This window comes from Dreissena polymorpha, chromosome 9 (assembly GCF_020536995.1).
Source record: "Dreissena polymorpha isolate Duluth1 chromosome 9, UMN_Dpol_1.0, whole genome shotgun sequence".
Classification (NCBI taxonomy): Eukaryota; Metazoa; Mollusca; class Bivalvia; order Myida; family Dreissenidae; genus Dreissena; species Dreissena polymorpha.
In genome coordinates this window covers 91,852,026-91,879,606 of record NC_068363.1, presented here as the reverse complement: position 1 = coordinate 91,879,606, position 27,581 = coordinate 91,852,026, and the positions used below count along the sequence as shown (strand labels likewise).

Sequence of the window (27,581 nt, the reverse complement as noted above, 5' to 3'; positions counted from 1 at the left end):
TTCAGAGCGACAAGAAAATTTGGGTGATGTCTCGGCGACTCCATGGTGACAGTCGCGCGATGTATCTCGCTGTTACGCAATCAGCGCGAATCACCGCGAACCGCCTTGGCTCACCTTTTTAAGCGAGTTACGTTGAGGGTTACACTAACATGTACATGTAACATATATGTATACACTTACATTATACATTGCAATAATAAAGCTTTTGTTGTTGATACAATGGGCGTATTAGCTAAAATACTCCCGATTCGACATGAACTTGATGATGTAATTTCGGCATCTTTCACGGCTCCAAATTAATATAACAGCGCAGAATGATCATTCAATAATTATTGAACATAACATGTAAACATTATTTAACTAATTGCATTAGCAGAATGTTTATCAAAACTTACAAGCAATTATATTCTAGGCCCGAATACACTACCACTGTTCAAATTCCATATTGTTGCCATATACATGTAGCACTGTGTAAATTGAAAGTTGCATAGTGTTTCGTCATTGGTCGGTTATAAATATCTTGTTTCTCAATACATGGTATTTGATTTAGACGAAACTAATAATTGGTAATTTACGAGAAATATGATATAAGTTTTCCATTTAAAATTTGATCTTGGAAGTGTGTTTCGGATTATAAATTATTATTCTCATTTGGGAATTTAACGGAACATTTATACTTATGGTATATTTGTTTTGAATTGATTATAATTTGTTACAACGCTTTACGTGTCTAAAAAATGTTTTGATAATAGTATGCATTAATAGCACAATTTCCAGGAGGAAAACATTTTTTACATGAAGGCGTATGATGCAATAAAACGTTTTTTGTAAGATCGTATTGCATTCAATCTGAATTTAAATACGCTCGTCCCACATTATGCACTGTACTCTTTACACTTCTGAACAAGATGTGTTTGTGAAACACAATGTCCCCCTATATGACGTTTGACCTTGAAGGATGGCCTTGACCTTGACCCTTCACCACTCAAAATGTGCAGCTCCTTGAGATACACACGCATTTCAAATATAAAATTGCTAGCTTCAATATTGCAGAAGTGACATTACATGAGCAATTTTGACCCATATATTTGACCTTGAAGGATGACCTTGACCTTTCACTACTCAAAATGTGCAGCTCCATGAGATACACATGCATGCCAAATATCAAGTTGCTATCTTCATTATTGCAAAAGTATTCATAAAATAAGCGATTTTGGCCACATATATTTGACCTCTGACCTTGAAGGATGACCTTGACCTTTCACCACTCAAAATGTGCAGCTCCATGAGATACACATGCATGCCAAATATCAAGTTGCTATCTTCAATATTGCAAAAGTATTCATAACATAAGCCAGTGTTTTTTTTATGGCAATTTCGGGGCCGATATCTAGATACATCATCTAGATACAACTTTTGACCAAGTTTGGTGAAGATCGGATGAAAACTACTTGAATTAGAAAGCAGACAACATGCGGAATGTTTAAAACGCACTAAGTGACCCCGTGACCTAGGTTTTTTACCCGGCAAGGCCCAAGTTCGAACATGACCTAGACATCATCTAGATACATCTTCTGACCAAGTTTAGTGAAAATCGGATGAAAAAAACTCGAATTAGAGAGCGAACACGTGTATGTATTTGGAAAGCAGAGCATACATGTGTTTTTGTATATATATTTTTTTTAATTTGTGTGTGAATACACTGCAACGCCGATATATCGCGGACCGGTATATCACACTGTCCAATATATCGCTGGCTATGGCTCCCGAAAATCCGACGAGCATGATCACTAAATAACATGTTTTAATCGCGATATATCGGTGTTGCAGTGTAACCTACGCAATCTTGTATAAATGTTATATGATATACAATCATATATGTAAATAAAGAACACTGATAAATGTACATTTTTAACTGAAATGAAAACATTTTGCAGGATCATGTAAGTTTTTTCTTTATTTTTGACTTTCTCGTAAGAAATATACATTTCACATCTTTAAAATGTTTTATTATTGCTCTAATACAGATTGAGTCACCTAGATCTTATAAACTTTTTGTGTGTGTTAACTCATCTTTTGTATTCCGATCCTCATACATGTATTTGGAGCATATAACATTTATCTTTAAAATGTATTCAAAAAAACTTTTAAAATTTTAAATGTACATTTTCAATAAATAATTCCATGTCATTTAGCTATAATTTTACATTTTTCTCCGTAAGAACCCAATCTATGGTCTAAACAAGATAAAGTTGCTTTTTTTTCTCCAATTACTTCCAAACGTGTTTTATTATCAAAACCAAATGTTTCTGTATCTTTAATTTGCAATATGTATGCACAGATATCTAACATGACGTAACATGCCTCAAAATTAACCAGTTATATATTTCTTTGTTTTATATTCTGAATGATGGGCATTTTGCCTTTTTTCCTGAATATAGCATATCTATCTATCTATCTACTTAAAAGAAAAAGCGTATGTAATAACAAACAGTTTGTTCATTCTTATATTAAAAAAAAATATTGCAGCACACTATGTTCTGTTTTAATCATATTTCAGTACATTTCACTTTGTGTAATATAATTATGCCAAAGTTGTTCTTTGTCGATAGAACAGGTTTTGTCAATGATGTAGATCAATTATGTTGCTAAAATCAATTACTAGATTATCACCCCACTTCTTCATATTATCATGTCTTCCATACAATTTTATCAATTTTTGAAATAAAATTATAATATGATGAGAAAGGCATTTTCACTCAAAATAATTATTTTTCTGATACAATTCTCATTGCTAATAATACACAATTTAATATCATACACTGTTTTCATACTACCCTTTATGTATGCCTTTATTTCAGTTTTGAAAAGTAAAAAAAAATATTCCTCACCTCTCACAATTTAAGTAAGAAATGGATGATGATCTAGTAATTTATTATTAAAAATGTCCTTAATAACTTATAGTATAATTATCTTTTTGAAAAATATCAAGCTTCAGACAAAATTAATAAAAACAACAGTCAGTTGATAAGGTTTTGTTACTTTATATGACATAATTATTTTGTTATTTAAATGAAATTTAAAAGGGTGTTTCATTCCCTATATTCCTGTGTGTAGTCTCCATTATGAGGCCCCATTCCCCAAGCTGAAAATTATGTTTTTCCCCAAATTGGAGAAAAATTCCCCAAGAGAACCATTATTTAAAACGCATACATCAAAAATCAAATTTGGAACAGTTCAAACTTGTTTACTTGGGGTCATATTGCAGAACGACTTTTTCACCTTCTAATAAAGTGCAGCAAACAACGGTACCAGTCAGGTAAACGTCTTGGCCAATGAAAACATTCATTGTATTCACGCGGTTCTGTCAGCAGCTGAATGGTGTCTGTTAATATTTCTCGGAGAGAGACAAACAAAAAACAGCGAAATTTGATCGTAATGAAGTCGATTTGAATGAACTTTTTGGTATCCGTGGTTGCATATGCATGCATTATGTGACACGCCTCGTTGTTTTAAATGAATAGGACGCGAGCTATGGAATAAGGGGAGAAAAGTCAAAAATATTGTTTGAAAGTCTGTAGAAGATTTATTCGGGTTGACAAACGGACTCGAAATATTGCTCGGTTTTGGACTGACTGTGAGTTAACGGCTGGACAGATATTTTTGAAGTTAACTTTTTTTGAAAGGTTGTCCAATTGCCCATAGGAGGATCAAGGGATGCTTTGGATTAAAGCTATTTTTGACATTTTTGCGGCCCGCGAAGACAGGTCTACAGGGCTCGACATTAAAGGTAGTCCGACTGTCCGGGACAACCAAATTGTTAGTCCGGACAAGTAAATAAAGAATTTGCTAGTCCGACGAGACAAGTGGTCATAATAATTGTATAACTTAGAAAAAATGCCTTTAAAGCCATTATTTCTGTGGAGATATCAATCAACTTTTCCGAGTATATTTTGTATACCTTTAATCGTCAAAGCCCGAGATATTCCGATAGTTCCATGTGATACATGTACTACACTGTACTGTTCACAAGGAAAGCAACCCATAACATTTTTTTTCCTTGCCAAGATAACAAGAATATTCTCCCTTGTAAAGAATTGCATTTTACAACACTGGTACACACCGATCTTACAAACAATTAAAGGGATCTTTTCACGGTTTGGTAAATTGACAAAATTGAAAAAAGTTGTTTCAGATTCGCAAATTTTCGGTTTAGTTATGATATTTGTGAGGAAAAGGTATTACTGAACATTTGCCACGGTCTAATATAGCTATTATATGCATCTTTTGACGATTGAGAAAACCTAAAAATTATAACGTGAAATGATTGAATAATTTGGAGAGTTCTGTTGTTGTCGTTTAAATTTGTGAAACTACGAAGATTGCTTATATAAGGTATAAATACGCATCTTATGTATTCTTGGCAGGATAGCTCAGTCGGCTACATGTAATGCGTTTTTACTTCAGGATTCTGGGGGTCACTGGTTCGAGCCCTGCTGGTTACTTTTTTTTCCTTTTTTTCAATTTTATTTTTGATTTTTAACTGGAGCTTTTAAAATTTAATGTTTACCTTTATCAATATAAAGCATTTAATGACAAACTTCAAAACACGCCAAAATCTGTGAAAAGGCCCCTTTAACGTAGTGACGTCATCTCTATGTATAGAATGATTTTGTTTTTTAAAATATCAGTTAAGTACTGTACATATACATCACTTTTAACATTTTCTGTTTTATGGTGGCAACACACAATTTTTTGTCAGTTATTATGGCTTTGTATAATGTTTAAAAATCAATAATCTTGAGTTTTCCTGTTATTCTAGTCAGTTCTCTTTGTTTTGAAATTGCCTACAATTATGTTTACATGTATTTTGAACGATTCAAGTCTTTATGATTTGAGCATTTTGTATTATTTCATTATTTTGCAAAGTACTGAGCAGAATAAGATATAATGGTCAGGACAAGTTGCTTTTTGGCCAGGACAATTAAAATTATGGTCTACTTGTCCGACTGGACAAGTGGCTTCAAAAGTTAATGTCGAGCCCTGGAGCCGTCATCAATAATAAACTCAAACTTGAACTCAAACTCAGACTTTGACTCAGACTTAGACTTACAAGACAGACTCAGGATTTGTATTCAGGAACGCGTTTGGAAATAGACTTCAATAAGATTGTTTTTTTTCTGACGTCACGACTAAGCGAGCACTCTAGTAGAGAAAACGCGCCAAATAGTGTCATAAATTGCAGAAGACATTTCTGATACAAATTATATTATAAGATGGAGTGTTTGTCTGAGGAAAATGTTATGAAGCGTCAGAAGGCTCCAGATTGGACCGAGCCAGCAGAAATTGTGTTGATTGCGCTGGTTCGGGACCACTGGAACCTTCTATTCGGCGAATATAAGGGGATAGGAATGGAATTTTTTTCGGTAATCAGAAGAAAGAAATGGGACGAGGTTGGAAGCAGGTTATCATTGTAAGTTAAATGTTATTTTTGGTATATGCCTTATATTTTTATATTTTATTTAATAGCATACGATTGGATTTGCTACCGATATCGTTTTTGATAGCGCCGCATAATACACTATGTAAACAAGGGACAAAATTGTCACAAAACCAGGTTTTCAATGTGAAAAAAAAATCTGATAAAGGGAGAAAACTCAAACTGAACTTTTGAAATGAACAAACAAAATTAACCCCCTTTGTAAGTTTTTTTTTTTTTAAAAATCTATTTTTAGACGTGGCGACCTTGACATTGGAGATATTGACGTGATTCTTTCGTGCGACACACCATCCCATGATGGTGAACAAATGTGCCAAATGATTTTAAAATCTCACAATGAATGACATAGTTATGGCCAGGACAAGCTCATTTATGGCCATTTTTGACCTTTGAACTCAAAGTGTGACCTTGACCTTGGAGATATCGACGTAATTATTTCGCGCGACACACCATCCAATGATGGTGAACAAATGTGCCAAATGATTTTAAAATCTGACAATGAACGACATAGTTATGGCCCGGACAAGCTTGTTCCGCCCGCCCGCCAGCCAGCCCGCCAGCCAGCCAGCCCGCCCGCATTCGCCAATCTAATAACCAGTTTTTTCCTTCGGAAAATCTGGTTAATAAAGGGCATTACCACTAAACAAATTGTACTTACGGATTTCGGATGTGATTGTGAAATGTGTTTTAGTTTCAAACATTTGTTATGATTATGGTACAGTTGCACGTTCTTTGTTTCCTAAATTTGCATATGTGAATTATTATTTTAGTATTAATATTGAATATTTGTGCAATCACGGATAAATGTACCATTTAAGAAGGGCTATTGTTTTATTTTTCATCTCGTACCCTGTTAGATCCGTACCCATGTTTGTTTTATTCGTACCCGTAAACAATCTTCACATTTCTAAATGAACTTTTCATTTACTACAAGTTTACATCGATTACTAATACTCTGTATCTCGTTTATATTTAACTTATCAACAGCCATGATGGTAAACATGAAGTGTAGTGTGCACTTCTAATGTATTTACTATAATATCTACACACATACCATTGTATTCATTGAAATCTCAGAGAATTCCGGGTCGCAAGAACTGGCGAACAGTGCCAGAAGAAATTCCAAAATTCAAAAGCTTGGTGTAAGTTGTCATGAATTTCTTTTTTTTTTGTTATGCTTTCATCTCATGTTTGTGTATTAAATTTGTTGAAAAAGTATTAATACATGTAACTTGCAGTTTGTTTCAATATTACTACATGTGGTAAAAAGATCTGACACTTGTCAATTCATATGATTATTAATTAAACTTTTCCATAAAGTAGATTTGTTTACAGTGCGAATTTCATGGTACACGGATTCAGTCATTACCGGATCGCTTAGGTCTTTATCGGATTACATGTGTATGGTGTTATTTCTTTAAATTTTACCCAGCATTTGTGAAAAATATTGAAAGATATGCACATTTCCAGAAAGGTAATTCATTTCTGCGTTCAATTAGACCAAGTTCATGGAAATCTCTGCACAATTGATGAAGTAATGGCTGTTAAAAGGGATGCACCCTATATTCGGGTTATTTTGAGTTGATTACCTTGTTATAAATAAATTTGATAGTGAAGAATATGTATTCAGAGAAATCGACTTTTCAATATAATTTGATTATTTTTCATTCAAAATGAAGTTTTTACTAATAAATATCATAGCCACACGCTAACCACCTGTGTATTGGACATCTTCAATTGAGTTTTTATGTATTTTGAGACAATCCCCACATTACTGAATATGTGTCACCAGTTCACCACATGTCCGTTATTTACAAAATCACGAGTTGCAGCTTTCATGCTTATTGTATATGGTACACATCAATTTGGTGCATACATAACATGACCTTGTTTTGCTTTCCAAAACAGAAACAGTTGTAAACATTGACACAGGTCAACAACAACATGAATCGACTGAACAATGATAGGCTTTTAACATTAATAAAAGTAAATAAAAGTATTTTGCAATTAACTGTTAACCTATCCGTTACTAACTTCTTCCAATGTAGACATTAAAAAAGGTCGGAGAAATGAGGCACCCAACAACAGGCGGTGGCGATGCAGTTCACTTCACATCGTCGGAGGAGGTGCTTGCCTCCACGATGCAAGGCCACCCTGTTGTTCAGGGCATAACAGGGGGCGTAGACTCAGACAGTAATCATTTATTATTTAAAAATGAAGTTCAGTAATGGACAGTTATTATTATCCCCCGCCAAAGGCGGAGGGATATTGTTTTGGCGTGGTACGTCCGTCCTTCTGTCCGTCCGTCTGTTTATCTCTTATACGTCAAAGTGTCAACCATTTAAGGCTGCAAGGGCTGAGTTTGTTTGATATCTGAGATATGTTTGGGAAGAGTTCTGAGTCTATGTGTCTGACTCTGTTAATATATAATTATTATTATTTAATATTTTTATTTTATTTTTAAAGCCTTAAAGAAGTAGATTCTTCATATTTTATATACTAGTATTGCAATAACTGTGTATGACTGTATTGAAATGATGTATCTTTGGCTATCATTATTAATAATTTATTGATATTTTGTAGCATTTTATATCTTCTGAGTTGGTGATATATACCGGTAGTCAGTATTATGTAACATGTACACTGAGCTGACTGTTAAAGCGATGCTTTGAAATAATAAATCCACTTTTTTGTAACAAAATGCATTGTCATTTAATGCCACACCTAAAGTAACAACACAAATAAACATAATAATCAACTTATAACATCTTTTTATTGATCAAATATATGGTTTTTTTTAGTTGTTGCATCACAGACAAGGATTTGGGCACTGGCAACCGGGAGCAATCCGGAACAGAAAGGTACATTAAAAAATCACCATATTCCAAACCATACATGTACATAACATTAATTGCAGATTACGTTTCTATTTAATTTTGTGCATTCAATAATAATATATACACACTGAAATAAATTAAATTAACAGTTATCATTGTTTGTATTATAAATTGTTATTACTTTAAATCAAGTTTAAAAAACAACAGCAGCGATACAATGCAAAAAATCATCTTGTTCTTATTTATTAACAGCAAATAACACACAATGCTACAATAAATGTTTTCTTTATCAACAAATAATAACATCATTATTTTTTCCATATTAAATAAACTTTGCATTTACTGTTGTCACAGATACATCAAATCTATGCATAATTGTAACTGTACATATATTATTAATGAGAATAAGTGTATGTGCATAAGTGTTTTACAAACTTATCTGTTTGAATACATTTTTGCTGTCTTTTTTGCAGCTTCTTCATATGCATTACAAAGAAGTGAGAGTGCCATAACAGCCAGCTGTGAAGAACACTATGGTAAATAAATAGATTATCATATATATGCAAACCATATGTGTACATAACATTGAACACAGTATACAATATAATAGATTTACACATAGTTAAAACCAAAACAAAACAAAAGAAATAAACTTTAAACATTTTGTTTGAAAATTTACGCCGTGACTATCATAACACATAAACTAAAGTATAGTATAATAACATTAGTTGTCCATTGTGTTGCATTGAAAACATCACTGGAGTTAATTAATTTTGTTTTTTATAAAGTGTCTCATTTTTCGTTGTAATTTCAGATTCCGCAAAAAATGTCAGTTAAGGCGTGAAAGAAAAGAAGGTAAGTTTTGGATATGTTTAAAAATATAATTCAAGTTGTCCATAGCAAATTTTAACCACTTAAAAGGTCATCAATTTGAAACTTAATACTATGGTGGCTCTATAACAGCTCTATAGCAGTCTATAATAACAGGTATTAAGAGGACACTTTAAAAGTATGAAACTTTCATTGATGGAATACCAGTTCTTAAAACAAGAGCACCGCCTTGCGGGTGCAGACCGCTCATCTATTTTCTTTTTAAAGGTGAAGGGACTCTCAATTTCAATCATAAAGGAGGGAGGGGTGGAGCGAAGAGGGGTGTATAGTGTGGGTGTGCAAAAAAAAAAAATCAGGGGGGGGGGGGGTGGTGGGGTGGGAGGGAATTCTTGGGTGCAATGGTTGGACGGTATTTCAAAAATAAAATAATAAAAATAAATATTTGTGTTTTTTAACCGAAAGTCAAAAAAGGGCCATAATTCCGTAAAAAATGACAACCAGAGTTATGCAACTTGTCCTTTTACTGTACCCTTATAATAGTTTGCGAGTGTTCCAGGTATGAAAGCAATATCTATGATACTTTAGGGGTAAAGTGGACCAAAACACAAAACTTAACCAAATTTTCAATTTTCTAAGTATAAAGGGCCCATAATTCCGTCAAAATGCCAGTCAGAGTTACATAACTTTGCCTGCACAGTCCCCTTATGATAGTTAATAAGTGTTGCAAGTATGAAAGCAATAGCTTTGATACTTAGGAATAAAGTGGACCTAAACACAAAACTTAACAAAATTTTCAACTTTCTAAGTATAAAAAGGGCACATAATTCTTTCAAAATGCCAGTCAGAGTTACATAACTTTGCCTACACAGTCCCCTTATGATAGTAAGTGTTGCAAGTATGAAAGCAATAGCTTTGATACTTAAGGAATAAAATGGACCTAAACACAAAACTTAACCAAAATTTTCAATTTTCTAAGTATAAAAAGGGCACATAATTCTGTCAAAATGCACGCCTGAGTTATCTAACTTTGCCTGCCCAGTCCCCTCATGATAGTAAGTAAGTGTACCAAGTTTGAATGCTATAGCATTGATACTTTCTGAGAAAAGTGGACCTAAACGCAAAACTTAACCGGACGCCAACGCCGATGCCCACACCAAGGTGATGACAATAGCTCATAATTTTTTTTCAAAAAATAGATGAGCTAACTAGATTGACAATACCATATGAGAAAGCAAGCACTGTATAATATGTTACTATTTAGTATGCAAGAAATAGCATGCATACTTTGAAATATAACTAGCATTAAATATGTCAACATTAAGCACTAATGAATAGATTATACAAAATGTAAAGATTTAAACATTTGAATGTCATAACATGAGAAAAAGTCCATTTATCGGGGCTTGACACTAATTTCTACAGATTGGTGTCCACAGGGAACCCTGCCTATTAAAATTAGAGCAATATCCTGGGAAAAACTGGTGTCTCAACCAAAATTTGGGGGTCTCTGGTTCCCGGGATACTGTTAGTGTCGAGGCCTGTTAATCAAAATTACACGTTTTAACCTTTTTTCAGCATTCACAAAGAAGGCCAACAAAAGAGTGTCCAGCAATACATTAACAACGCTGACCACTGCAAACATGGAAAAGGACATTCAGTGTCCGACAAATTTCTTATTTTTCAGGTAGCCCACTGGGCTACCAATAAAATTATTTGGTAGCCCATAAAATTTTCCTACAAAATGATAAGAGGCAGGTTTTCATCTTTATTTTATTTCTTCATTTACATATACATACATATACATAAAACAGCAAGTAGTCTGATGTACACAGTCAATATCGTCAATTAATGTTACAGTACAGGCACCGTGTACTTAAATGTAAATGTACCAAAGAAAATCATATACTACATGTAGATATTACATGTATGTGCACATGTATGTGTACTTAAATTCGGACAGCACGTTAAGTCGTAAATGTAAATAAAGCGTTTAGATGATCAATGCGATTGGTTTTCAATCGTATGGTTTTAATCAATGCAATTGCCATTTTAACAACAAATACTGAGTTTCAAGAAATCAAGAGTATTTAATCATTTATTTACTTGTGTCCGACTTTAAGTACTGTCTGAATTTACGTATTGCATCCGTATGTTACGACACTTGTGTGCAGTCAGTATACAATACAATAATTGTTTCAATAATGAAGGAACTGATACAGCGTAACGGTAACGATACAGCGTGTTTACATGATATTTTATTTAGAGAAAATGTCAATGCCAAATAATTCGCGAGATACCCCGGTACTTTAGTTGAAATTCACAACGAAACTTTTAATGGAAATTAAATGATCTCAATGTTGTACCCGCTACGAAATTTTTATTTACAAATAAATACACCCACGCCAATTTGCGCGCGCTTTTTATCAGGACAAAGAAATTCATTTCTTAAATGTAGAATTTTGTAACCTAAAATAGCTGTACACAACGCGTGCTAACCGTGGCAGGTTATTTACGCATGTTGCAATACAACGGTCCTGATTGGGAGCTTAATTCATCATATCTTTAAATAGAACCATATGCCGAAATTCATTTGACACTTTAGAAAATTTCAAACGTTTGTGTTTATGACTCTTATCGTCTATATTACCCAACCATAACTTGGTTTTAACAAGAGCACCGCCTTGCGGGTGCAGACCGCTCATCTATTTTCTTTTTAAAGGTGAAGGGACTCTCATTTTCAATCACAAAGGAGGGAGGAGTGGAGTGAAGAGGGGTGTATAGTGTGGGGTTGTGGACATTTATTACATTATCTTCCAAAAAAGCGAAAAAAAAAAATAATAATAAAAAAATCGGGGGGGGGGGGGTATAGTGTGAGGGTGTGGTGATAATTTGTGAGATGATCTTAAAAAAAAAAAAAAAAAAAAAAAAAAAATCAAAAAAAAAATTTGGGGGGGGGGGGTGGGGGGGGTGGGGTGGGGGTATAGTGTGAGGGTGTGGTGGTCATTTGTGAGATGATCTTATAAAAAAAAAAAAAAAAAAAAAAAAAATTAGGGGGGGGGGGAGGGGGGAGGGGGGGGAGGGCACGGGGGATGGTTTGGGTGAAGTCTATTGTGGTATGTCAGGTAAGAGTAGTTTCATCAAAGTATCAATCAAATCTAATCATAAATAAAGAAGTTATGGCAATTTTAGCAAAATTTAATAATTTGACCTTGAGAGTCAAGGTCATTCAAAGGTCAAAGTAAAATTCAAGTTGCCAGGTACAGTAACCTCATGATAGCATGTAAGTATTTGAAGTTTGAAAGCAATAGCCTTGATACTTCGAGTGGATCGAAACACAAAATTTAACCATATATTAAAAGTTACTAAGTCAAAAAAGGGCCATAATTCCGTAACAATGACAACCAGAGTTATGCAACTTGTCCTTTTACTGTACCCTTATGATAGTTTGTGAGTGTTCCAAGTATGAAAGCAATATCTATGATACTTTAGGGGTAAAGTGACCAAAACATAAATCTTAACCAAATTTTCAATTTTCTAAGTATAAAGGGCCCATAATTCCGTCCAAATGCCAGTCAGAGTTACATAACTTTGCCTGCACCGTCCCCTTATGATAGTTCATAAATCTTGCAAGTATGAAAGCAATAGCTTTGATACTGTAGGAATAAAGTGGACCTAAACACAAAACTTAATCAAATTTTCAATTTTCTAAGTATAAAAAGGGCACATAATTCTGTCAAAATGCCAGTCAGAGTTACATTACTTTGCCTGCACAGTCCCCTTATGATAGTTAGTAAGTGTTGCAAGTATGAAAGCAATAGCTTTGATGCTTAAGGAATAAAATGGACCTAAACACAAAACTTAACCAAAATTGTCAATTTTCTAAGTATAAAAAGGGCACATAATTCTGTCAAAATGCATGCCAGAGTTATCTAACTTTGCCTGCCCAGTCCCCTCATGATAGTAAGTAAGTGTACCAAGTTTGAATGCAATAGCATTGATACTTACTGAGAAAAGTGGAACTAAACGCAAAACTTAACCAAAATTTTCAATTTTTTAAGTATAAAAAGGGCACATAATTCTGTCAAAATGCACGCCAGAGTTATCTAACTTTGCCTGCCTAGTCCCCTCATGATAGTAAGTAAGTGTACCAAGTTTGAATGCAATAGCATTGATACTTTCTGAGAAAAGTGGACCTAAACGCAAAACTTAACCGGACGCCGACGCCAACGCCAACGCCGACGCCGACGCCGACGCCGACGCCAAGGTGATGACAATAGCTCATAATTTTTTTTCAAAAAATAGATGAGCTAAAAATATAAATCGGGCATATAATATGGGATTATTGATTAAAAGTCGATTAATCAAATTATTAATTGATAATGCAAACTAATTAGCAGGTGTTAACAGCGCTCACAAAGTTGTCATTAATATTCGTTTTCGGTATCGTTACCGTTTTGAAGAATCCACTATAGTTTTGATTTATTTAATGTTTGGCATCCTTGGATATTTAACGACATCAAAAACATTGTCGCTATTACTCATTGTTGCGGTTAACAAAGAATTCCAAACTGCGAAATGATATTGCATCATGTGCGCCAACTATCCAACCGGCTCTCATTATATTATTAGCAGACGACAAATGTTGATTCTGATTGGATGATTAAAATACACTGTTACTGTTTAAGACATTACCGCAAGTGATCGGTGACTGATTAGATAATTGATTGCACTTTGTTATCGGATTATAAGCAATACACAGTGTACAAACACATGGTCAGCGTGTTTATTCTACGTATGTCTGTCAATAAACCGGGCTACCGCTCTTAAAGATTTATAGTAGCCCGGCGGGCGTCAGCTGGAAAATTTCAGTAGCCCGATGAAAAATTTCGGTAGCCCCCGGGCTCCGGGCAATGGATTTGTCAGACACTGGACATTGAAAAGTTGAATCTTGAAATACACAAATAAACTGTAGAAATTGAAAAAATCCAAATGGAAAAAACATTGCTTCATTTAAAAATAAACAAGATGCGTTTGTGAAACACAATGTCCCCCTATATGACGTTTGACCTTGAAGGATGACCTTGACCATGACCCTTCACCACTCAAAATGTGCAGCTCCATGAGATACACATGCATTTCAAATATAAAATTGCTAGCTTCAATATTGCAGAAGTGACATTACATGAGAAATTTTGACCCATATATTTGACCTTGAACGATGACCTCGACCTTGACCTTTCACCACTCAAAATGTGCAGCTCCATGAGATACACATGCTTGCCAAATATCAAGTTGCTATCTTCAATATTGCAAAAGTATTCATAAAATAAGCGATTTGGGCCACATATATTTGACCTCTGACCTTGAAGGATGACCTTGACCTTTCACCACTCAAAATGTGCAGCTCCATGAGATACACATGCATGCCCAATATCAAGTTGCTATCTTCAAGATTGCAAAAGTATTCATAAATAAGCGATACGGGCCACATATTTGACCTCTGACCTTGAAGAATGACCTTGACCTTTCACCACTCAAAATGTGCAGCACCATGAGATACACATGCATGCCAAATATCAAGTTGCTATCTTCAATATTGCAAAAGTATTCATAAAATGAGCGATTTCGGTCACATATATTTGACCTCTGACCTTGAAGGATGACCTTGACCTTTCACCACTCAAAATGTGCAGCTCCATGAGATACACATGCATGCCAAATATCAAGTTGCTGTATTCAATATAGCAAAAGTTATTGCAAAATATTAAAGTTGGCGCAAACCAACCAGCCAACAGACCAACCAACAGACCAACCAACAGCCAGGGCAAAAACAATATGTCCCCCACTACTATAGTGGGGGACATAAAAATGAACAATATGCCTTATGTTTACAGGCAAAAACATTATACTACAATGGCAAAGTTTTAAACAGCATGTAGATATTGTATACCACTCACCCAAACAGGTTTGGCATACCCAGAAAAATAAGAACCTATCCACATGTGCTTTTAATAAAGGTATTCAAATGAAACATACAAATGTGTTGAGGGTCAATATGTGACCAAGTGCTTTAACTCCGACATGCAATATATTAGATTTATGCCCCTTTTTGTATTAAAATAAAAAATATTGTTTTTTGTGCAACTACTCCATTACTCTATTTCTAATATAGAAATATGATTGTGTCCTTTTGTTCTTATAAAATTCCAGTCAATGATTGTGTGCATGGAAGAAATGTTGGTTAAATATTAAATTGGTCATTGTATTATGTTACTGAAAGATAAAGTAGATTCTATATATTCAAAGAGGAATATTAGTTGAATGCTTGGGACACTCCTTGATATTATTTGCTGACAAGATATAAATCATTGATAATAATAACATTCGTCATTCAATGGCCTAAATGAAATTCCAGAATAGTCATAGATACAGTTATGTGAATTTACAATAAGTCATCAACATTTCTACCTGTTATTTTAAAAGTGTTTTTTTTACAAAGTTCTACCCATTGAAATTTGTAACACTCATGAATATAATAGACAGATAAAAAAAATATTGTTTTATTATAAATTATTTTAACAAAAATGTAATGCTTGTTTGCATTTTTATATCCATCAATAATGAAGATGTGTTCATGCGTGCTTGAACAAAGTTTAAAAAAAAAACATGACATTGATTTATTGCACAATCACATTTTGAAATAACCATATTTAGTGTATACGTTGTCTTTTGCAAGTTCACATATACTTAATATGTTGTTCAGAAATAGCCTAAAAAAAATGCCCTGGTTATGTAATCCCTCATTGCCCTCCCATCCATGTTATCATCATCATTGCCTTGATTGTTGTTAACGGGCAAAATGTGATTTTCTTCTGGAATCTCATTCAGTTCATTGTGAATGATTGCAATGTTGTGTAGCACAATGCATGCACTTATGATTTTTACAGCCCTTTGTGGATGTGTTCTTACTTTCCTGAGTATGCCAAACCTATTTTTCAAAATTCCAAAAGTTTGTTCTATTGTTACTCTTGTTCTGCACAGGGAACGATTGAGCTTGATTTGCCGGTCTAAGGTATGGTGTCATTAAATGTCGCGAGCAACCATACCCACTGTCGCCAATCAATAGTCCATCGTGTTGACCTTGAAAATTTTAATATAAAGTTCATTAATTTTATTACACTGAATTTTAATTTGATATTAAAATGTATTTAAAGATTAAAATATGTAACAGTTAAAATTATTTCCACTTATATCTTATAGCAAGTGTTTAATGTCATTTTAGTGAATTGATGCACATTAAATCTTTTCCTATATTGAAACTATAAATTGTGTTCACTTGTATTTGTAAATTGTTAGAAAACCTACCATTCTCAAACTGCTGTTTCAGTTCACAGTTTCGCCAAATCCTGGCATCATGTGTCCTCCCTGGCCAACTGGCACTGAAACTCGTTATTCGGTAGAAAATAAGACATATTTTTGTATATTTTTTCTTGGGTATTTGATAAAATGCTGATGATATGTTTCTTATTTTGCAAATGGCAAACTGTTAAAATTAACATTCAGTTGTTTCATTAAATATGTGTGTTAAAACTAAAGTTGTATCAAAGAAAAGCGATTACATTTAGCATTGCACATGACTGTTAAGCCATACCTGAACGTTGATGGTGGGAACACCCTTTCGCCCTATGTAGTCTTCCACATGGTCTACTGGCTTCTTGATATGCATATGTGTAAAATCGATGCACCCCAAAGTACTTGGAAAACCTGAAAGTTAATCATTTAACACTGACAAATTGTTGGATAACTTACGATATTTATAAGTTAATAGATATTTGGTTGATAACTTACGATATTTATAAGTTAATTGATATTGGTTTAAATGGATTAATTAAGTGCATTATATTGAATGAAAGATATGCCTTATGTCAGAAGTTATGCAATATGCTGATGTGTCTCAACTTGATAATCAAATTCAATGTCATCATTCTACTATTGATTTAAAATGCAATAATATGTGCATGTGAGAATAAAATATTATTTCTGTGGTTGAGTGTTATTTATTAATTTACAAATAAAGTGCAGTTCAACAATTCAATTGCCATCAACAAATGCAAATTCTACAGCATTTGTCGCAAAAATACATTTTGTATTGGAACTCAATTAAAACATAGACAGACAGACGGACATATGCACATATGGATTCAGGTGTACCCTATATCTTCTTAACAGGGTTTATAATATACAAATTATTTGTACATGTAGCGCCTTTTTTAAAATTAATTAGTATTAGTATTAATTAACATCGGAAATAAATATTCAATTCCCATTACATAAATATTTAATTCCCATTACATAAAAGACCAAGAATAAAAAAAGGCATAATTTATATTGAAAATGTTCGAGGAAAGAAGTCACATGATGTCTTTTCGAACCATCGACCAGTCAGTGCAAAAAATTTACAAGCACCAATGCGCTACCAACTGCCTCATGGCATTGCATCTTTCATTGGCATATATATTTATCTATAGGTTAATTCCTACATCTATAAATAGATTTAAAATAGTAATAAAATCAAAACTTAATGTTAATGTCAAGTCAATGATACATGAGAATATGTCATTACCTTTTGCATTCAATCAACATGTATTATCCATAAAATTAGGGCAAGTTAACGTTCGTTAAGTTTGGAGATTATTTTCACGAAGCAGGCTTCCTGAAAAGTCCCACACAGTGCCTGTCAACCGGACAGGCTGATGGAAAAGTAAGCCTGTCCGGACAAAAATTCACCTGACCGAACAGCGTGAGTTTATAACTTTCGAATTTAGTTTAGTTTAACTCATATTTATTGCAATGTGCAGCCTGTGTATAAGTATTGGACAACTATAAGTAATTGATTTTGGAACATATAACATTAAATCATTATGTGTTCTTATGCAAATGTAACACACTGTAATTTTAAAATATGGGATTCATTCAATATAATATGTAATTATGTAGTCAACTTGTACAAAACATACTCTTATATATTTTTCGTACAATATCAATCTTTTACAAAACTATCTGTTTTATATTATCAAAAATAAAATGATTATGACATAATGCGATATTACACTGATATAAGCACATTTCCGTGTAATTTCATGCGTTCCGACGATACATAAAGCAAAACTTTGCTTATATATGATGATGACAACTTCAAATTTGACAATTTCGATCATTTGTATTGGCTTTTTTTTCATGTTTAGTTTTTTGTTACAACCTTTGTAATTGGATAGATGGTTATATGTCGGAACAATGAAAATTGACGTTTTTGAAAAAACAACAACAAAGGGAGAGTACTCTTAAGAACTGGTAACAAGTTAAGTGTTCTTAATGACAAAAAGGCTCGAAATTCACGAAAAGAGTGATTCCAATTGGGTGTAATCGTTCTTTTGGCAAGTATTAGACTTTTCAGTATTAAGTCATATTTTGATTGGCCTGTCACAAGGACTGGCAATATGAGAAACTTCGCCGGACCGTAAAGAATTTTGCCGGACAAGACCGGCGGTCCTGCCTTTTCAGGAAGCCTGCACGAAGACAACAAACAAACGCGGAGAATTATGAATTTCACAGTTGTTTACAATAAATAAGAAAACATGCAAAATGCAAACATCGCATTTATTCTTACAAACCAGTGATGGCACCAAGTTCTTGTTTGGCACGAACCGGCACTCTAGAAGCCAAAATGTCACTGACCTGTGCACAAACACGGCTAACCGTTGCCTGTGACAGGCCAGTGCTGTCTCCCACAGTTAGTTGGAGGTCGCCACTGGCCAAGTATCTGAGGAATGTGCATACTGCCACGGCGACCGGAACTAGCAGGCTCCGCATAGTGTTGCGACTTAATTCATCCTCGCAAAGATCATAAATTACTACAATCCCCGGTCGTGTGAAACGAAATCGTTTGTACAGTTCTATATCACGATACATTTCCAACGGGTTTGACCGATCCAAAAACACTCTTTCCACTCTAATATTATGATTATGCAAGTAGCGTCGGCGGCGGCCATTTTCTAAAGTAAACGCGCAAACGACGTTACGTCATAACGTAAGACTTAGCATTTGAGACTCATCTTACTGAGTCTGAGTCTAAAACTTTCCATTTTATGTTTTGTGAATTAAGTTTTGTAAGGCTGAGTTTGAGTCAGAAACTGAAGCTGAGTCTAAGAATTGAGACTTACATACACAGGGCCCTCAATCTGTCAAATCCACGGCCGAAATTCGGCCGCATTCCCCCCCCCCTGAAAAGTATACTCTTTTCCCCTTTTTTGGGGAAAAATTCCCCCTAAAAAAAAATTAATTTTTTTTTTTTTAATGATGGATGTCTCATGATTATTATATCTCAATTCTATTTTAATCTTGTCAAACATACTAAATTATGAAATGAGCAATGAATATAGTGCAAACATGTCCAAATGTAATAATTAGATAGTAAGTAAAAAATCCCCCCAAAAAGGGAAACATCGCGAAAATTTCCCCTGCTATGGGTAGCGACCCGCTTCCCCTAAAATGGATTGAGGGCCCTGATACATTGGTGAATACGGCTCCTGGTCTATAATAAAGTCTAGGTAATGACCTTGTTATGATTCCAATATCAGAGGGTGGGGATTTTTTGTTCATAGCTCTTTGTCAATTTGTTTCTCATTAAACATGATTTTATATATTTATTTTAATATATTGGGCTCCTAAAAAAAATTAATATCTATATATATTTATATATATATATCTATATATATCAGGGGTTTTTTTTAGAAAAAGGGGAAGACGCTGGACGCTGGGTAAAAGGGGAAAATCGAGCGCGAAAGAGACATATTTGGGGAAAAAATAAAAACTGTTCATTTCAATGTCTATAACTGACCTACAGACTTCAGGTTTTTTTTTAGAAAAAGAGTCATGTCTCTGACCTTTTTGTTCTTAAACATATGAACAAGTATGATATTAAAGTCAAAGTCCTAAATAAAGTTGCAGGGGTAGATCTAATAATGGGAAATGTTTTCAACTTGGGCCGGGGAACGATGTCAATATTGTGATTTCAATTTCATGATGAATGGGTTGACGATCTAGATCTGCTACAGTATTGGAAGGGAAAGGTGCGGCAGCTGCCGATTGTCAGGCTTTTTCCGCCCTATGCCACGGGTCCGAAATTCGGCCCCATTCCCAATGCAAATCTGGTTGTTTTTTTCCCAATTGAAAAAAAAAATTCCCAATTCCAAAAAAAAAAAAAAAACAAAACTTTTTTTTTTTTTTTTTTTTTTTTTTACCCTTTAATAAATATATAAGTTGACCTGATCTGGTGTAGAAAATAGAAAGTATTGCATAATTAAATTATCTGTTGCCTTGAATTTGTTTTAAGAAATGTAAAATATGTTAATGATTATTTAAGACTTTCCTTATTTTCCTCAAAATCCGGCGCTTCCCGCGATTTTTTTCACCTCAAAAAGGCCAAGCCTTTTCCCCAAATTCAGATTAAAAAACCTGCACTAATCACACATGTTCATAATATTTTGTAAAATTTTAATAATAAGTTATCAAAATAGTCGTTATTTACCAGTTAACGGCTTCTTTGAAATATAAGAAACACTGTTTTAAATAATTTACATGCGATAATTTTTCCCAATTGAGCAAATTTTGCGATTATTTTTTTTCCCAAAATGGAGGTTTTCGCGACGCGAAATTCCCAAAATTCCAGTGTGGCGTTTTCCCAAAATGGAGCGGAAAAAGCCTGATTGTCTACTTTCACTTTCACAATAATCCGACAGTATTAATCGATGTTGATTACATGTACAACCGAATCCTGCTAGGTTTCAACGGTTTTTGATGATTCATTCTTAAAAAATACGTCAACGCAATTAATATTTTCCGAGTCCGAACGTTTTATTTTGTTCGTGTATGAACGCCAATTGTGAGACTTTTTCTGTTTTAACGTTTATATCTTGGCTTTCACATAACCCGGATGAAAATTCGACTGGTTTCCGGTAATTAATTGACGAAACACCCTTCTCGCGCAAGACCGGAATCCAGTAAAATAGTCACATGATTAATACGATTAGTTGCCCGGTTTCCATGACGTAATTTAAGAGCTATATATAGAATCACTGGGATTCCCAGATTTGAATGTTCGTCGGGAGAGAGAGAGAGATCGTTGTACATGGTACAAATTGGATAAGCGTCGACTTCCCAAAAGAAAAAAAAAATTCTTTGAGGGTAAAATATTATATTTTGGTGAAAAATTATATTTTTGGAGGGGAAATGGTATTTTTAGGGGAAAAATTCTGGTAGGGGAAGACGCCGAATATCGGCGTCACTTTCTTAGTAAAAAAAACCCCTGTATATATATATATATATATATATATATACTATCCAGGTTATGATTCCAATATCAAGGGTGGGGATTTTTTGTTCATGGCTCTTTGTCAATTTGTTTCTCATTTAACATGATTTTATAAATTATATATTTATTTTAATATATTTGGCTCGTAAAATAAATAAATATATATATATATATATACATATATATACTATCCAGGGTATGTTACTTCCATCTGTGGATTCTAGGGTTAAAAAAATAAAAATAAAAATAAAACTCAATCCCTACCCGACCTAGCATATTTGACACCTAGCCAGCGATTTTCCTTGTCCAATTGGGAAAAGTACCCGTACCGGTCCAATTGGGAAAAATTGAGTCGTGAAAACCTCAAAATTGGGAAAAATCGAGTCGTGAAATCCTTAAATTGGGAAAATCGCGCCGTTAAGTTTGGGTCTTATTGAATACATCATACAGTTCAAACTTAATTGAACATACCCATTAAAATAATCATTTGCAGGCATGCCTTAATGACCATTACTTAAAGTAATAAAGTTGATATAAATAACAAAATATTATATAGACGACACAAAATCAATTAATAGTTGTTTTAATCTCTTATAAAGCAATGTCTCTCTTAAATTTTTTTGAAAATTTCAACAATCTTTGATGTTTGATCATCACTCAGTTGCTGGCATCATTAGAGCTGTCAATGTGTCCTGTGATAGACGGTTCGGATTGGTCGTGCAAAGATTGTTCATTAGACTGAACAACCTTTCCACAGAGGCAGTGCTGGAGGGCATTTCAAACTATGATAAGGTTTCAAACCGAAGTCAAACTGCCTGACAAAAGAACCGCAAACAGTAACGACTCTATTGATTGAACGCGCTGAATAATAAAACCCGATATTAATCGAGCGCGTGGTTACACACAACTATTCGATTTTCTTTGTTCGCTCGCCGAAAGTTGGGTTTTGTTACGAAACTTTCAATCGTTTTGAGAAAAAATTCGGACGCCGATTGGGATTTTTTCAGATGCCGATTGGGAATTTGGGAATTTTCGCTCGATTGGGAAAGTACCGTTTACCGGTACTTTATAAAGAAGGAGGAAAATCGCTGCTAGCTGAAATAATTCGCGTTCAGAATAAATCTGAACGCTGAAACTCCGGTCTGCAAAAATCATAACGAAAAATAAATACAATACTATTATATCAATATGCTTAAAATTGCAAAATAACATTACCAACTCATAAAGTTTTAGTTAATTAGTCAATTTTTACCTCAAATAGCGTCGATTTGAAGTTAAAAGGCATAATTTGTTTCAGTTAAACTTCTGCTTTAATCGCAATACAATCACTGACCTCTCGCCATGTTATGAAATATTTAAATATCAACCAATCAGAAGAAGGCATTACGGTGGTATAGGCTGCGTTATCGATTAAAATCTACCTGCCGTATACAGTGGGCACAGCGATTGGAATTGAAAATGTGAGTAGTGTGTTGATTTAAATTGGTCAGGCATGCAAAATTGAAAGAGCCATTACATAATTCTTACGGAACATTATTGAGAAATGAATTATCTACACAGGTATGTATATATTATTGCAATCCGTTGATATTAACTGTCTGATATCGGGGCTTGAATGTTGCGCACCAAATTCCTTGCGCATCAATATAGACAAAGAAGGAAAACTCTCGCTATTAAAAAGATAGAGTGGACTATGGACGCCAAGAGTCTGCCAAAGCAAAAATCATCAAAAGACTCTTAGGCGGCAATTTATATTGACTAATTTGACACCGTGGCCTAAATGGCACAAGAAAAACGAGAATGGCTGGTATTCATATATAGGGACATTTTTCACAAATTGCCTGTTGAAATTAAATTGAATATACCTTAGAATTATATTGTTTAATCTTGTTGTCCTTCATGCAAATTAAAAACGTCTGGTCGATGTTGAAAGGGATTCAGTCTCACCATTTTTCTCCAGGCCATTTCGCGCCAAAGACTTTAACCGGAACTAGTTCAATTCGGTTACAAAACACTATAAATATGGAAGAGTTTGACTGGTTCCGAGCATAATAATATCAAATATTAATTTCTTTTCAAGTATTTTGTTTGATTTAAATTTATTTTTTGGTTTTATTTTGAATATCATTTATTTCCTTAATAACTTTATGAGTTTATATATTATTTTAATTCATTCGCGACCAACTTCATATCGTACGCTTGGTCCGTTACTTTTTCTCCTTTATATAAATGACTTACCTCAATCTATTACTTCTCAAGTTCGCTTATTTGCAGATAACACTGCCGTATACATACCAATCAACAATATGCATGACTGCCATACTCTACAGGAAGATCTAGATCGTTGGAGTGCGCATGCGCGAAGAAAAAATCGCTTGTTTTTTCCGGAAGAAAAATTATTAAATTTTATTAATTTCTAGTACTTTAACGCGTGTTTTCTGCCAATAAACGCGTAAATACACTGGTTGTAAGTTAAACTAGCCCTATTATGTCCTGTTAGCGTTCCCTACTGTGCTTGTACGTTGCCTGGAAGCCACCTTGTTACATTCCCCACCCACTCCACATGAACATGAAGCCAAAAAGCAGTCAGAACGGTTTCACACTCACGCTCGGTATGCTGCTAGTAACAACTATCGTCATCAGCTATAGCCAGACGAAACATCATTCACCCCATAAGCACCTTCCATCGCTCCTTGCCGGCCTAACTGCCAGAACAGCAAAACATCGGTACCATGTTGCTTTTTCTGATTCTGCCCACCCTGCCAAGAACAAAGCCCTTCTCGTTTCGTTGCTCCTGTTATGTGGCGACATTGAATCGAACCCAGGCCCAGTAACAAATTCACAGATCTTCCCATGTGGACTCTGCGACTTGCCTGTCAAGTGGGAACACTATGATGCCTTATGTTGTGATGTCTGTGATGTCTGGCACCACAAGTCGTGCATCGAGCTATGCAGCGCTGATTATGACCTCTTAGCCAAGCACTCTCACATCCAATGGCTCTGCTGTAAATGCGACAGCATAAACTGTTCAAGCTTCACCTTTCACAGCTATGAATTGAGCACTTCAAACATGTTTCATCCCCTATCTCAACTAGATTCAACCATTGACTCATTTACCTCAACCTCTGTATTTAGTCCACTTCACGTCAGTAGCCCAATCGATAGACGTAGTACCTCCAGCTTACCCAGACACTTATCTTCCTCCAGCACATCTAAGACGAATACCTCATCTCTCTACTGCGTTTCAGACAAAAGGAATCTTCGTTTCATGAACGTAAATTGCAGAAGCCTTGGCGGCGGAAAGAGCTCTGAGCTATAGGCAGCCTTACAGTATATTAAACCCGACATAGTGTTCGGGACAAAATCCTGGCTCAAGGGGATCAAACCTGGAATACCGCCTTCCTCAGACGCTATCCAATCAAGCGAAGTCTTCCCAAGCCATTACAAATCATTCAGAAATGACAGAGGCACACTGGGGGTGGAGTATTTGTATTAGTCCATGAAGACCTCATCGCTGAGGAGAAAGCTGAGTTCGTGACAAACTGTGAAGTCGAATGGGTACAGATTAAAATGGAAGGCAAGAAAGACCTCCTAGTATCCTCTTTCTATATGCCACATAGAAACATGTCTGACATCCAAGAACTTCGCAAATCACTTGAACTGGCTACACTCGATCATAACCGTCAAATGGTAGTCGCGGGAGATTTCTTTCAATTGCCCTGACATCGACTGGGAGAACCTAGCTGTGAGGAACAGTGCCCAAGACAAAGATGTCCGACAAGCTCTCCTTGACTTATCAGCTGACTTCAATCTTACTCAAGTCCACGACAAACCCACCAGGGAGAATACCCTACTAGATCTTATTTTTACCACTAACACTTCTCTCATCAAATCCACATCAAACGCACCTGGGATTTCAGACCACGATATAGTCGTTGCAAACTCAGACACTAAACCGTTCTACACGAAGAGGGCGCCAAGACGTTGTTACCTGTTTTCCAAAGCCAACTGGGATCTCTTAAAGGTGAAAGCCATCGAAATATCAGGAAACATTACCACCATGTTCAACAACAACTGTTCGGTCCATGAACTTTGGGATACCTTCAAATCAGATCTCAATACTGCCATCAACGCAAACATCCCTTCAAAGATGAAAACAACCAAAAACTCAACCCCATGGATCACAAGGAAAGTTAAATCAGTAATAAAGAAGAAAGCACGACTCTATAAAAAAAAGCTCGAACCTCAAACAATTGGACAAACTATAGAAAATTCTAAAAGGAAAGTAAGAAAAAAATCCGCCAGGCAGAATGGGAGCATGTAAACAGAATAATCCATGAAGGTCTTCAGACAAACAATACAAAACCATTCTGGTCATACGTAAATCTAAAGAAACAGGATAACATCGGTATTGCACCTCTACGCTCTAATGGTCACCTAGTCACCGACTCCAAAAGCAGAGCTGAAATCTTACTAAACCAGTTCAAATCAGTTTTCACCAAGGATGGTGGCTCACAACAGAAACCAGTACTCTCAGGCCATGTTACCGAAAACATCCCTACACTTTTGATCGGTCAAGAAGGCGTACATAAACTCCTAAAGAACCTTAAGGTCAACAAAGCCGTAGGCCCTGATGATGTACCAAACAAAGTCCTCCAGACCTGTGCTACGGAGCTAGCCCCAGCTATAACCGCTATCTTCCAGCATTCAGTCAACACTGGAGAACTGCCGAAAGATTGGAGAGAGGCCAACATAGCACCGGTTTACAAGAAGGGAGACCGTCACGCGGCTGAACATTACCGCCCTGTATCCCTTACCAGTGTCATCTCCAAACTTCTCGAACATATCATCTGCTACCACATTCTAAACCACCTCGACAAACACAGAGTTCTCACCTCCCTGAATCATGGCTTTCGCTCTGGATACTCCTGTGAAATTCAACTAGTTGTAACAACCCACGATCTACTTAATTTCTATGACCAAAACAAACAAGTCGATACCATCATCCTGGACTTCAGCAAGGCCTTCGACACATTCCCACACCAACGCCTGCTTCTGAAACTTGAGAACTACGGAATCCGGGGTAACCTCCTGTCCTGGATCTCGAACTTCCTCACCCGCAGCGAAATGTGTGTGGTCGTAGACGGGGAGAAATCACACCATGTAACAGTAGGCTCCGGAGTTCCTCAAGGGACAGTGCTAGGATCGTTGTTATTTCTGTGTCACATCAACGACCTACCTGAGAGGGTGAAGTCCCAGATCACACTTTCGCAGATGACTGTCTCCTCTACAGACCCATAAACACATTTAAAGACCATGAAACTCTTCAAAATGACCTAGATAACCTTCACAAATGGGCCAACGAATGGGGGATGGAATTTAACGGAAAGAAATGCTACCTTCTAAGCTCCTAACACAAATCTAGCTATTTTTACAATATCAACAAAGAAATCCTCAAAAGAGTTCAAGAAAACCCCTACCTTGGGATCACCTTATCTGAAGACTTGGAATGGAAAACTTATATGACCAACATAACAAAGCGAGCTAACTCCACTCTTGGATTCCTAAGAAGAAACCTCAGTCACTGCCCTCTAGAATGCCGCAAAAAATGCCTTCCTAGCACTAGTCCGCTCCAAATTAGAATATGCCAGTGTGGTATGGGACCCTTTTCACCAATCAGACATTGACCGCCTAGAGGGTATCAAGCGATCAGCCGCAAGGTTCATAACCAGAGACTACCGCTCCAGACAGCCTGGTTGTGTGACTGAAATGCTTAAAAAGCTGGAACTCCCACCACTCCAAGACAGACGGCGCGCCCAAAGGTTGACACTATTGTACAAGGTGGTGGAAGGGCACGTACCGGCCATTTCCATTGAACGATACCTTAAGCCACTAAGGCCTAAACGTACTATAAGGGCTAAACAATACGAGGGCTATATTCATCAAAACATTGTGTGTAACTTTGTGAACAATAACTCCAATTAAGTGCTTTGAAGCTATTCCGTCAAAAACTGTTCTTTTTAAAAATTCATTCTTCGTAAAA

At 35.4% G+C, this 27,581-nt stretch overlaps 1 long non-coding RNA gene across 2 annotated transcripts; it reads right to left on the bottom strand.

Moving 5' to 3' along the window:
- Nucleotides 1-907: 907 nt before the first annotated feature.
- LOC127844993 (uncharacterized) lies at nucleotides 908-23,519 on the bottom strand. 2 transcript variants are annotated; one of them, XR_008032995.1, is made up of 5 exons: nucleotides 23,404-23,519; nucleotides 16,820-16,932; nucleotides 16,534-16,607; nucleotides 14,392-16,308; nucleotides 908-1,106 (listed from the first exon to the last, which is right to left on the bottom strand). It is a non-coding gene; the product is annotated as an uncharacterized LOC127844993 (long non-coding RNA). The 2 variants fall into 2 exon arrangements; XR_008032994.1 differs by lacking the exon at nucleotides 908-1,106 and having other exon boundaries at nucleotides 12,235-16,308.
- Nucleotides 23,520-27,581: the final 4,062 nt, after the last annotated feature.